The 7,163-nt window shown below is 42.5% G+C and overlaps 1 pseudogene; it reads left to right on the forward strand.

The window, feature by feature from the left end:
* Positions 1–6,005: 6,005 nt before the first annotated feature.
* On the forward strand, positions 6,006–6,124 carry LOC134368840 (U6atac minor spliceosomal RNA; annotated as a pseudogene).
* Positions 6,125–7,163: the final 1,039 nt, after the last annotated feature.

Here is a 7,163-nt window from a genome sequence, read left to right on the forward strand (position 1 = left end):
AAACCTGGTAAACGGCACCACCAAATCAGTGCATTGTTACAATTCATGAGCACCATCCTCGTGTACTTTCTGAGATTGCCATGCTTGAGAGACCAGTGATCTAATGAGTATGCTTGGTAGAATGCGAAGCCTGCTTGTTTCCCAAAGACGCATTCTCGCTGAAAGATAAATATCGGTAGAAGGCATCTACCTTTACTGTGATAGGTTGGAAATACGTGGCTGGAGATACGTAAGGGCACGTCCTTTCATTTGTGCTAGGGGAAGCTGAGGTGAAGGAATAGGCATATCAGCCGTACTTTGAACAAAGGGTGCCTTCGCTCTATAGTTATGTCTTCTGGTCCTCGTTGTGTGTTTTCTATCATTCTGCCTTGTTTTTGACAGAGCCCTTTTTATGATCACCTTTTATCACCACGATTTGTTGTGCTGGCGATTAACTAGTTTAAGGGACGTTGGGAGGGGAGACAAAGGGCAAGGGAAGTGGGGATGAGTTTAGACATTAAAAGCACACATGGAGCTGGGGATCCTCTTGCGGAGGGAAGAAAGAGAAGGTGACAGATTCATACGGTGATTGATAATCTTGAATTTTCTCTAGCCTGACAACTTGCCTGTAATCCCTAGCCAGATTAATTTCAGCAAAAGAGAAGAAAGAGTGAATTCAGTACAAAATCTGACAGTATTTCATTCATAATGAATTAACTCACAGGACAAATATTGGGCACCTACCACAGTCCAGGCACTAGTCGGGGCTGTAATCCAAGGATAATAATATCTGTCACCAATGAGGAACGTACGCAAGAGTGTTTCAAAAATTTCAAGGAAGCATGCATGAGCTTCGAGAAAATTATGTTCAATCAAACAAGCCAGGCACAGACAGAGAAACAGTGCTTGTTGTCACTTTTAAGAAGGAGCTAAAAATATAAATTAATGGAAAGAAAGAAAGAAGGAGGGAAGGAAAGAAGGGAAGATCATAACAACACACTGCACTTTCATAAGGAGAGCGCGGCACTGTGGGTAGGAGAGTGGCAAAGGGGGAGGGGGAGAAGGAAAGCGAGAAATAGATGAATGGACAATAAAAAGGATGACATATTGTAATGATTTATCCTGATTTGATCATCACGGATTGTACACAGTATTGATATTCACCTCTGTACCTCAAATATGTGTATAATCATTTATAGGTCAATGAGGAAAGAGGTCATGGAATATAGAACTAAAACATAACAAGAATCCTTCCGTGAACTTTTTGAAAAACACTCATATATTTAATTCTTCCAACAATTTTGCTAGATTGATGGAGTTATCCTCATGTGTGGTGAAGGACTCTGAGAATGAGGGAGGTGAAGTAATCTGCTCCAGACCACCTACTGTCAGGGCCCGAGTTTGTCTAACTCCAAAGCCGGTCTCATTCCCCAGTACGTCTTATGGCCAAATAACCAGGGAAGGGCTAAGAGGTTTTTTTGAGGTTTTCAGTATGTGGGATAAGGAAATTAGGGACATTTGTTTGAAACTTGTCAAGCCTCACAGTAGTGAGAGATTTGTATAAAGATCGTCATGGATTCTTCTCCCACCTCCAGCTCTTGTCAAGAGACAGCTAACTCTATTCCTTATGTGACCCTCTCCAACTCTGCCCCAGTTCCTGTCCACACTTGATCAATTTAAACAAATCCTAGATATCTTTTTATTCATAACCCTTTTATATTTCTCTATGTTTATTAAAAAAACAGGAAAGAGGTGGTGAGACATATGGATTTCACGGCACAGGAGGAGCTACAATGAAAGATAAAAAGGATCGCTCCCACTTCTTCCATCCCCAGCTACATCCTGCCTGGAGCTGGTGAGCTCATGGAGAAAGAGCTGGCAAAAGCCACAGCCATGCCCTTCACATGGTGTTGTTTGGAGCTGGCATGGGAGAAGAGGGCCTTGGTGGCCCCCAGGCCAGCCACACCACTAACAGGGCTTCCATGGACTCACATAAGAGCGAGGAATCACAGACAACCAGAAGAAAGAGCCACTCAGAGGCTGGCAAATCATCACAAGGGACCAGTGCATGGCCCGTCCCATGGAAAGTGTTTGGAGTTCAGGCGTTGGTGGAGACGGACCCACAGAGGGCACGTTGGGGCACAGCAGTGGAAGTGGTATCCAGAGGTTTCTTGGAGTCGGAGCAGGGCTGAAGAGAAAGGAACCAGCCTCTTCTGGAAATGGAGAGTGAGGTGAGGGTAGCACCCGAAAGGACTGGCAGCTAGTCATTCCTTATCACTTCGGTAATGAAGGTGACTTAACATTGTTAATGTGTCTATAGACGTAGGTTATGAATGAAAGACATCTGTTTGGCTGGAGGTCACCAGGCTCCACCTGTCACCAGAGGGCAATGTTTTAAGAAGGAAGGTAAAGCTCCCTGAGAGTTTCTATATTCCTCTCGACCCCAGTATGTGAATGGGATGTGGTGAGCTTTCGCTCTTTCTTTTGAGATGGAAATAAAAGACAGGTTTGTAGTTCATGTGTCAGGGTGGGAGGTTAAGATTTCAGAATCACCGATTAAATAAGTATTTATTGAATGCCTCCTGGGCAATGACTGATGATGATGAATTGAAATCCTTCTGCAAAGCTGAGCATTTTCGGGTGGAAAAATACATGAAATGATTCAATAATCGCATGGTTGTCTGGTTACATCCTGGGCCAAGTCTCATTAGAGGAAGTATGAGAAGCTATGAGAAGGCAAAACCAAGTAGTGAGGCAGGTCCATGGGGACAATGATAAGGATTTGGTACTTGACAGGAAGGTGAGCAGGAGCCCTGGAAAAGTTTTGAGTCGAGAAGTGATGATGTAATCAGATTTGAAATTTAGATAGTTCACTGAGACAGGACCAGAGGGAAAGGGACACAAGTGAGGGACACTCCACATACATCTGGAGCAACTGCCTGGTGCTGGTCCTTTTCTGGGTTGACACTGATGGCTCAAAGATGGGCAGATGCTTATCTTTACTTGCCAGTCCCTAAGGGCAGATGGCTGCATCCTGGGTCTGGGTCCTACCTGAGGAAGGTCACTTTTGGTTGCGCATTTTTTTATATTGAACTCTCTGCTTCTGATTTCTTCCAGTACTCAATTGCCAGAAAATGCCATTACTGAGCTTTCTGGAAAGTAGGCTGCCCCTGTACTCATTGCTTCCTTCCCTCTCTAAAATTGCCCAGCCATAGAAAATGTCAGCACCCCTGTGGACATTGCCCAACTTTCCTCTGTGCACTGTTTTAATTCAGACAGGAAGTGAAAAGGGCCCTGATGGTGTCGTGAGTGGATCTGAGAAAAGAAGAAGGACCCTGAACAGGGAACACCAGGTACAGCAGGTTGGACCTCACTCCTCCCAAACTGGGACAGGATAAGTAAAGTCATGGTCTCCAATGAGGGCCAGAATGGGAACAATGACAGAAGAATTTCCTAATCAAAAAATAATTCTGGCACGTAAACCTCCAAAGTCAGAAGGGAGCTTCCAGAGGAGAAGGCTGTCAGGAGCCCATGACATTTCTTGCTCCTCCATGCCTAGCGAGGAGGAAGGATCCATGAGGCTGACCCGTCCAGTCTTGTGGAAACCGACCCCCATCCTCTTCATCGGTGAAGTGATTCCAGGGTCAGAGAGAGGAGCTGGCCATCTTCCTGCCCTGTGCTACCAACATGTCCTCATGAAAGGAGAGGACATTTTTGGTAAATTTCCTTCTAACATTACACTGTTACAGAGATTCTCCAAGGGGAGTTCCCAAGACCCTGCCAGAGATTCCAGAAGGTCATAACTATTTTCATAGTGATCCTAAGATATTATTTGCCTTTCCCACTGTTTTACACTGATGGTGAAAAAGCAGTGATGGGTAAAACTCTGGCACTTTAGCACAAATCAAGAGATTGGCCCCAAACTGTTCTAGTCGTCATTGGAGTCTTCACCAACACAACTCCACAGTTTAAAAAGAAAAAAAAGAAAAAGAACTAGTTTTAGTTAAGAAGCAACAAATATTATTAGTTTTATTAAATTTCAACCCTTGAGTACACTTTTTAATATTGTGCCTGAGAAAGTAGAAGGTTTTCATAAAGCATGTGTATTGCAAACCAAAGTACGACAGTTTTCTCAGAAAAAAAAAAAAAAAAAAAAAAAAAAAAAAGAAGAAGAAGAAGCACTTATGTGATTAAGGTGCCATCTGAGCTAACTTTATATCATGGAACACCTTTTTTTTTTTTCTTGGAAGAATAATTGGCAAACTAAGGTTATTAAGACTTCTGTATTTTCCAGGCATTTTCTCGAAAAATGGATAAAGTGCTCCCGTCACTTCATTATCAAACTGAATGGAGTTTCTATGCCTGCACACAACAGAAAGGCAAATACAGAAGCACTGGTTTTGCAATAAGGAAAAGGTTTACTCACAAAGGTTTACAAGTGAAAAACGGGAGAAATAAATCTCAAATCTGTGTTCCCGATGGCTGGGAGTGAGGTATATTTAAGGTAAAGTGCGTGGGTAGGGAGTTAGATTGTGGGGAAAGGTAACTGGCAGAAATGGATGACAAGGAAATGGAAAGGTGATTGGTGGAAGTGGACAACAAAGAAACAGGAATGTGGAAAGTCCCTTGGACTCGCACAGTAGTCTCACCATGGTTCTTCAGTGGTGAACTTAGCATGATCAGGAGGTGGAAGGCTAGGCCCTCTGACATCACTAGGTCACCCCTCAGGCACTCGTGCAGGCCCTGTGGGGGGATCTGTTGCTTCATTGGTTTGAGCAAGGCAGGGCTGGTGGGATCTGCTTCGAGTGTCTATGAAACATCTTAAGACAAACAGCTTGTGACCTATATGTCAGTGGTGTTATGTTTAGGGCACAAAGGCAGGAATCACATCCTGTGATTCCTGACTCAATGTGTCTTCCTTAAAAATTAACCGTGGGCTACAGGACAAGCAAAATCAGCAAGTACAAACTTTGGACCTATACCTAGAGTAACATCTAAATTTAACCTAAATTATAATATCGAATCTATTTCTGTTTGACTGTTGGTTTCAACTTCAAAGAAAACAACTGACAGTATTTGTTGTCAGTAATAAAATTTCAGCTTTCAAGTGAAAATTGGGATTTTGGAAAAAACTTTTATCCACTACTGTGAGCTTGAAATGTCCCCGATAGGTAGTTTTTCTGCTGTTGTTTATCTGAGATCAATAGTGACATTAACAAAGATGATGTTATTTCTATAATAAATGTGAAGACATTCAGAAGATCTGTGTAATTCAGTATTTAAGTTTCCTATCACTACTAACAAATTACCACAAATGTTGTGGCTGTAAAACAACACACAGTATTATCTGAGAGTTTCTGTGGGTCAGGAGTTGGGAGGGTTCAGCTGGGTCCTCAGCTCAGGGCGCCGTAAGGCTGCAACCAAGGTATCAGCCAGGCTTATTTCTCATGTGGAGTTGTGGGGAGGATCTTTTTTCTAAGCTCCCCCATGTTGCTGGCAGAATCCAAGTTCTTGCTGCTATACTACTTATGGCTGCTTGTTTCTTCAAAGCCAGAGAAGGGTGTGCTGGAGAGGAGGAGAGAGGTCAGAAGAGAAGAGGTCTGTTTAGGAAAGGCCCACCCAGGATAATCTCCCACCTGAAAGTCGATTGATTAGAGACTTCCATAACATATGCAAAATTCCTTCGCTTTTGTCATAGTCTATTGTTTGAAAGCAAGTCACAGGATTTGCCTGCCCTCAAGGAGAGGAGAATTCTACAAGGGTGTAACTCATTGGGGGTCACTCTAGGAAATGTCTGGGACTGAGTTGTTGTTGTTGTTTTCCAGTTGACCAATGTGTGATGTTACAAAATCATCTGTGAACAAAAGAGCCATTCAGACCGACAGATTTTCATGGAACAAAGTATGGAAAGATCAATAATAAGGTTTCTGATTCCACATTGCAACTAAACTCGAAGAAATTACCAATTGTTGAACTGTGTGTGGTACCAAAGAAGAATGTCCACAATTATCTAAAAATGCTGTTAAGAGTTGTATGAAAGAAACAGGGTTTAGTGCTTCCCTTCACAAGGATGGAAGAGGCCTCAGGCTTACAACATAAGTACAGGTAAGCCATTGCCTGTTTCTTAATACGTTTTAGTTTTTTTTGCGTGCTTCCCAGGTTACAGCCTTTTGGAGTCTCAACATGAACCAGGATAGATTTACAGCAATCCCTCTTTTTGTGCTGTTGTGTCCGGAATTACAATTTTTTCAGCCCTATGCCAGTGAGTCTCTCCAAGGCTTGTAAAAGAGCCTCTCAGCCACCTATAATAGAATTAATGCACATCTCTAAGGGAAAAGTGTCACAAACACCAGGTTTAATCGTTTAAATATAGGTCTTCTTCCAAAATTTTGGCCTGAACTTTTTTCTGTATTTTAAATTGTCTTCAAATTTGTTTTGTTTTGTTTTGTTTTTAAATTTAAATGACTGTTAAAATTTTTATCACTTTTCAATGACATATCTGTGTGAGGCCCAATTTCGCCTATGTTCTTCCACTAAAACAATGCATCTCAACAGATTAAATGCAGAAGCCTCTTAACAGTCACAGTGGGGGCCAAGTTTCTAACACATAACACTTTGGGGACACAATTCAAGCTTCAGTGAGTTTGGAGGGCACATAATTCAATGCACCACACTACTTTAGGAACGGACTCCCCGTGCTTCATCTTCAGCTGGAAAGAAACAACCCACCCACCACCAAGGTAGTCCTGAGATCATGAGAGTCAAGGATGTTGACACTCATCCCCACCCTGCTTTGCTTCATAAACTGGCTAAGACCTGTATTATGACTGTGGGAGGGACAAGATCCCATTTGGTACAAGTCCTATGACTACTTGCTATATTCTGAATGTTTGTGTCTCTACAAAATTCATATGTTGAAACCCTAATTCCATTGTGATGGTGTTTGGAGATGTGGGCTTTAGGAGGTGATTAGGTCATAATGGTGGAACCCTCATGATGACATGAGAGAGCTTGCTTTTTCTCTCTCTGAAATCCTCCATATGAGAACACAAAGAGAAGATGGCCATCTGCTAACTAGGAAGCAGGTCCTCACCAGACACAGGATCTCCTGGCACCTTGATCTTGGACTTACCAGCCTCCAGAACTATGAGAAATAAATGTTGTTTAAGCCATCCAGCCTATAT

Source organism: Cynocephalus volans, chromosome X, assembly GCF_027409185.1.
Source record: "Cynocephalus volans isolate mCynVol1 chromosome X, mCynVol1.pri, whole genome shotgun sequence".
NCBI lineage: Eukaryota > Metazoa > Chordata > Mammalia > Dermoptera > Cynocephalidae > Cynocephalus > Cynocephalus volans.